Source organism: Solanum stenotomum, chromosome 10, assembly GCF_019186545.1.
Source record: "Solanum stenotomum isolate F172 chromosome 10, ASM1918654v1, whole genome shotgun sequence".
Taxonomy (NCBI): domain Eukaryota; kingdom Viridiplantae; phylum Streptophyta; class Magnoliopsida; order Solanales; family Solanaceae; genus Solanum; species Solanum stenotomum.
The window spans coordinates 19,949,268-19,955,818 of record NC_064291.1 but is presented as its reverse complement, the minus strand read 5'-3'; the positions used below and the strand labels follow the sequence as shown (position 1 = coordinate 19,955,818).

The 6,551-nt window shown below is 37.1% G+C and overlaps 1 long non-coding RNA gene across 1 annotated transcript; it reads right to left on the bottom strand.

Annotated features, from left to right (window-relative positions):
- Positions 1-3,148: 3,148 nt before the first annotated feature.
- On the bottom strand, positions 3,149-4,657 carry LOC125842342 (uncharacterized). Its single transcript, XR_007443908.1, has 3 exons — positions 4,529-4,657; positions 3,933-4,004; positions 3,149-3,266 (listed from the first exon to the last, which is right to left on the bottom strand). It is a non-coding gene; the product is annotated as an uncharacterized LOC125842342 (long non-coding RNA).
- Between the last annotated feature and the right edge of the window lie 1,894 nt (positions 4,658-6,551).

Sequence of the window (6,551 nt, the reverse complement as noted above, 5' to 3'; positions counted from 1 at the left end):
TTGAGGTTCCCATCATCTTAGGGAGACTATTTCTTGCTAGTGGGCGTGCCTTGGTCAATATGGAAAGAGGGCAGACAAAGTTTTGATTAAATAATGACGAGGTGACTTTTAACATCTGTAGGTCTATGAATCAGGAAAGTGATTTTAAGTTGGTAGCAGTGGTAAATCATATTTTTGAGAGAGATTCTGAAGTGTCTATTGAGGAGAAGTTAGGTGTCGATGTGCGAGCAGCGGTAACGATAAATTTTGACAATGATGATATTGAAGTCATGAATGAGCTTGATGTGTTTCGACTAAAAGCATATGAAAAATAAGTCTTGTACAAGGAGAAAATGAAGAACTACCATGATCAGAAGTTTGATAAGCGAGAATTTGTTGCCGGTGATTTGGTGCTCTTATTTAACTAAAGGTTGCACTTATTTGCTGGCAAGCTCAAGTCCAAGTGGACCGGGCCATTCAAATTAACTAAAGCATTTCCACATGGAGTGGTTTATGCTTTTGAAATTAGAGTTAGGGTTTTTGGAGAAATAACGCAAGAAGAGAAGAAAGGAGAAAAGAGCCAATATCATCGTCCGTGAGGATTTCGCTTGTGAATTTCGTCAAGAGGTGATCCCTACGAGGTATGTGAGATCACTTAGCGTTGGGTTAATTCACCCACACACCAATCATGATTCAATTCAGCGAAGTTTATTAGATTTGAAAGTAAATCTTTTGAGTTCTTGATGAAATTCGTTTGAATTCTTGTGGGTTGTATTGTAGAAGTTTCTTGATATTTGATTCATATTTCCGGATGTAATTTCAAGTTGAATCTATTTTATATTGAGGGTATAAATGATTCTAAGTGTTTGGGGAAAGAACTAAGTGAAATTAGAGGGTTTAGAGATAAAAATCGGATAAGAAAAGTCAGGGAACACCAGGGTAGGGTTTTGGGGAGTCGTGCCTCTCAGAGCCCCAAAGAGGGGCTTCAGATCTTTGTCCTCTGGGGTGTCACGAAAGCCAGAGCGCCCCAAGTCAATCTATGGATTTCAAGGGCTGGCACCCCGTTCCTCTCAAAGCTGCAGGGAAGCGGGTTCTTCCTAATTCTTCCCAAACATTCCGTACTAGTTGTAACACCCCTCAAAATAAAATAGGTTAATTAGAGCGTCACATGCATGTTAGTAGTTGATAAACATGTATAAATGTTTTAAAATGATTTTATAGGTTAGTTTGTTTAGTTTGAAGTCAAATGTCAAGGGACGACCAAGACGTTCGAAAACTAGTCTTTTATGTGTTGGTGTGTTCTAGTATGTTATTCATGATTTTATGTGTTGTTTGGTGTCTAAAATCAGTGGAGGTGACCCTAGTGTCTTAATAAATGTTTTTAGGGTCAAAACGTTCTAGTATGACTCCCTGGGGCTACCCTAAAGGGCCCCGAGGAGGACCCCAACCTTGGCCAAGCAAGCTGCCAAGGCAGCTTGAAAATGTGGATGAAGGGAGCATGTCCGCATTGCGGACTAGCTCCACCATGGGCAAAATTATTCATCCGCGTCGCGGACGTATCGCGGACTCAACTGTCTCAAAATTTAATTTCCAGAAGCTTGTGGGAATAGCCCGGCGTCGCGGACTTCTTTTGCGACAAAAATGCAGAAATTGAGAAATCGATATTTACTTCATTAAAGATTCCAACTAGGTGAGGGGTAGTTTGGGTACTGTAGGTAATTACTATAAACAGTTATTCTACCTATTTGTGGGTATTTCAATTGATTAAAATCCCAAAACCTAGAATTAGATCTCATTATCAAGATTGAACCTTCCCTCTCAAATAAATTCTCTCTAGAACTCCATGGAAAACATTGATGAAGCTTGAATCTAGGGGATGGGTTCCTACTGATTTCTCCTTCAAATTCCTAAGGAAATTAATCACAAAGGTATGGGGATTTCATCTTTGATTCTCCTTTCAAACAAAGAGCCAAATCAAAGTGATTTCAATGTTTTTCAAAAACACAAAAAACCCCAATTTCAATTCTAAACTTGGGTTCTTGGATGAAAGTATTTCAAATGATGATTTATGTTAATATTGATGGTAATTGATGGTTTTAAGATAAAAAATTCCTTGAACCCTTGAATATCTTGAAATCCTATTTGTTGGGTCTAAAGTGGGTCTATTGATGATGAGCTAATAATGTGATATTAATGTGTAGATTGTTATGGACTATTGATTTATGTATTGTTCTATATTGAATTATGAAGAATTGATGGTCAATTGTGTTATATTGGATGTTGGCCTTGAATGGGCAATTGTGACCTAAGGTTTATGATGATGATGAAGTTGTGAATAGATTATTGATCATAATATTTTATATGTATATGTTGTAGATATTAGAATTGTGAGGTTTGATCCCTTTGAAAGTGGGGAGGTGTTTACTTTATCAGCATGTTGTGATTATGGCCTTGTAGGCAAAGTTGGATGATTGTTGTTTTGAGTAATGTTGATTATGTGAAGGTAATATGGTATGATGTGAATTTGTGTATGGTCTAAGAGCATGAAAGGTGACCTTGTGAAGAGACTTTATGTGTTATGCTTGGTTGTTGTCTTCTTTGAATGACTTACAATGAAGGTGAGGTTAGGATAGACTATGTTTACCTAATCTCACACCTAGTAAAGAATGAATGAAAGAATGTGTAACGACCCTTTCGAAAGGACACTACCACCTAAGCAAGAAAACTACTTAAATACTTGCGACAATTAAAAGAGATTTACTATGGCCATATTGATTGTAGTTTAATAGAGGGATTAGGTTCATAAAGGGAAAAATTTGATAAGGATGTGCATCTTGTACATTTAAACATTTATGTGATGTCACAATATATATAGCACGGAGTTTCAACTTATGACGGAAAAACCCTCCCAAAAATAATTTAAGCAAATAACCGATGAGCTTTTCATGCATATATTATCTTCACACTTAGGGATGAAATAATATGAATATTACCCATTTCGAAATACCGAAATCAGCCCGTTCATGCTTCACACAAATATTCAAAACAAATAGTAAATTTAGTATATTACAATACTTGGGCTTACACACCCCAAAAGAACAAAACATATAGCCATACTTAATTTACAACCCATGGTGACATGATCAGTAAATATACAACAAAAAGATCATGTACAAGTCCCAAGGTTTATACAAAATATAGATGCCTAAATGCAAATGTGATCTTCTTTAAGGCTCTCAAAATCTCCCTCTCCAATGGCCAACTTCACGCATCCACTCGCTCATTCCCTACGATAGAAACAACTATCGCTAAGCATATAGCTTAGTGGTGCAAAACTATAGTTTCGGAGCCATCCGATTCACAAAACAAACTTTCTCAAGTCATGGGCAACATAATTGAACATAATTAATAAATCAAGTAAACAATATATAAAGAGTATCAAGTTCGATATTTAAAGACCCAAATGTCAAGAACGTTCATAACATCATTTTCCAAGAGATTCAACAACAAGGCTCGCCCAATATGTACATCATGTCCTCACACCAAGCACAAGCAAGTATCAAGAAGGGTCGACGCCCTATATCAAGAAGGGTCAAAGCCCAATAATCAAGAGAACCAAGAACCATATTAAAAATGGCTTTCTAATTCGTACTTAAAATGGACAACATCCATACTTAAGACGAACTAAAAATCCAAAGTCAAGATGGCAAATGATCCGAATCAAGAGGCATGCCAAGAGTGAGAAAGTCACAGCCACAAGAAGGACAAGGTCCCAACAAGAGTGCTAGGTGATCAAACAATCCGTACAAGTGGGCGAGTTACACAAGCATCTTTAACGTCTCAAAGGATACCAACACAACAATGCAAAGTGACAAGAGGTAGCCAAGGTACCAAGATCCAATTTCAAATATACTAGAGGTTAAAAGAGTGCAAGTACAAGTTTATACACAAACCTCAGTGCCTTAGCAAAGAAACAGTCCAACCAACGTATCAAGGTCCTCAACTTGTTCACGAGTATATACAACCTTTAAAATACAATTAAACAACTTATTTAATCCCTAGCAGCTCAATAATATTGATGTAAAACGGGATTATCATCACAAGTAAAATTAGCCTGCACAAACACAACAATGCTCCAAAATAGTGATTCTGGCCAGCCTAGTACCTCATGTCGCAACTTAGATTTGAAACGGAAAACAGCAAAACTAGACTTTATACCCTTCATGAAATATGTAGATACATCTCTTAGGGTTGCAAACAAACAAGAATCACCGCAAAAGGTATTTTGTACAACAAGATATAGTCAAAACACTAACAGCTGTTCATACAGAATTTGAAATTCTAAAATCTGGACAGAACTTGTCCTATGTTGCGTCCCATATTTCGAGTCTATAACAGCTGAATCAGAGTTTGACATAAACATAAGAGTTGTAGGTCTATCAATTAGCTTTCCAAATCATATTTACTCACTATAAACTAAGCTCTAGAACGAGAGTTATGCATATAATACTAAAAACTGCCCAGTTCAGTAACAGATTTTGACACTTACCAACAAGAAGTGTGTGTTCTTGAATTCCAACCAAAAGGGCCAAGTTTTCTCTTGTGATTTTGAAGAACAATCTGTTAAGCTAAGGTTCTAATGTTTTTAGACTTGAGGAAAAACGAAATTAATTATAGGGGTTGGAAAAATATATCTTCCAAAGGTGATACTTATCACCTAAACAAAAGTCACCAAAAGGGGCTGCCCATCACAAATCCTTAAATTACGATAAGAATTTATGCTAAGCAAGTTGGCAATTTTCACAACACTTCAAGTTCCCAAAATGAGACTAAAACATATTCTAGTAATTAAGCAACGGTAAATCGACATGCGACTCTTGGTTAGTATTTAGGGGTGTTACAGAATGTGAGAATGAATGAAAAGAATGGGAGTTAATGCTAATGAATGAAAGTTGGGTCTAATGTAAGGATAGTCTTATAAAGTACTCCTTTAAATGAATGGGGTTCCTAGATGAAAGTTTTTCTCATCTTCGAATCCAAAAGCTTCCTTAATGAATGATTGTCGAGTTAGGATGAGTACTCCTTCATGAGTTAAGATGAGAGTACTTAGTAGCAATCGTTATCCCTACATGAATGAATGTTGGGTTAGGATGGGTACTCCTTCGTGAGTTTAGATGAGAGTACTTAGTAGCAATCCATATCCCTAAATGAATGAATGAAAGGAATGTCCAAACTTCGTGGGGGGGTAATGTCTAGCACCGAGAGGATATGAAGATGGATGGATACTCCTTTGTTAGTTGAGATGTGAGTACTTAGTAGCAACCCTTAAGATATGTGCCCCTTCGTTAGTTGAGATGTGGGTATTTAGAAGCAATCATTCTATCCCTTAACTATTTCCCCACATAGGACGAGCTAGTGGTCTCTACCACGTAAAGGCAAAAACAATGAGCCTACCTTAGGCAAGTAGGGATCCCTCATCTGGTATGGGTACTATCGGGATTCCATGTCAAGCTTCATGGCCTATATCGGTTCAGGCTCTTCCCCCACATTAACGAATGAATGAACTAGGGTCTCTTAAGGGTGTACTAGATAGGATAAGTGGTGGAATGGAACATCATCTAGACATTGCACAAGTAGACATTTAAGGGAGATTTTGGTGTGTCTTAGTAATGATAATGATGAAAGAATCTTATTGGGCTAATTAATGAAAATGTGAATCTTTGAGCTTGCTAATGTGAAAGTTAGTCAGAATGAATTGAATGTAAATACTTATTTTGAATTGAATGTATGTGATGATCTTATGTCATTAATGAATGAAGTTGTCTAAATGCATTAAGTTGAATGAATGATTTATGTTGAGATGTGAATAGAGTTTGTCTTCTGTAGCCTTAGGGATCACTTGGGTGTGGTATGGAGAGGTAGTACGGGCTGCCTCACCATGTCTTTCTTAGGTGAGTCTTAGGATGACATTTGATGAGTGATCTTGCCTTATGAAGTGACTTGTTGGCGTATGTGCTTATATGTCTTATGTGATTAATCGGTGAAGATTGAGGTATGCATGGTAAGTGCACTTTGTGTGACCACAAGGTGGTGCCTTAGTGTGGGTGATGATATGGGACGTTGCCCATACATTGAACAAAGGTATTGCTTAAGGGTTACTTAAGGTGGAGGTCCAAGGCAAGAAGGTAACGGTAAATGGGCTATGTATGTTTATGATATATTGTGAAGCATAAGACTTTGCAGTGTTGGTTGTGATTTGTAAGGTGCCTATATGTTGATGTTCATGAGTTTTTATCAAAATGGCATGAAAGCATAGCTTCCAAACAAATGTCCTTTTTAGCATGTTTTGCATATCCTCATACTTAGTATGTTTGTTGTACTAACCCCTTTCTTCTATTTTACTACAAATGTAGGTTGTGGTAACTAGGAGGAGATTGTGGTTCGGAGTTGCTTGGATTGCTTCAATTTTCCAAGTCTTTGGTATGTCCTCAAGATTTGAGGACTATGCTTGGAAATTTCTTAGTCATTGTAATAGAAACTTAAGTTTGTTCTCATTTGTAAAGTGTTCTGTC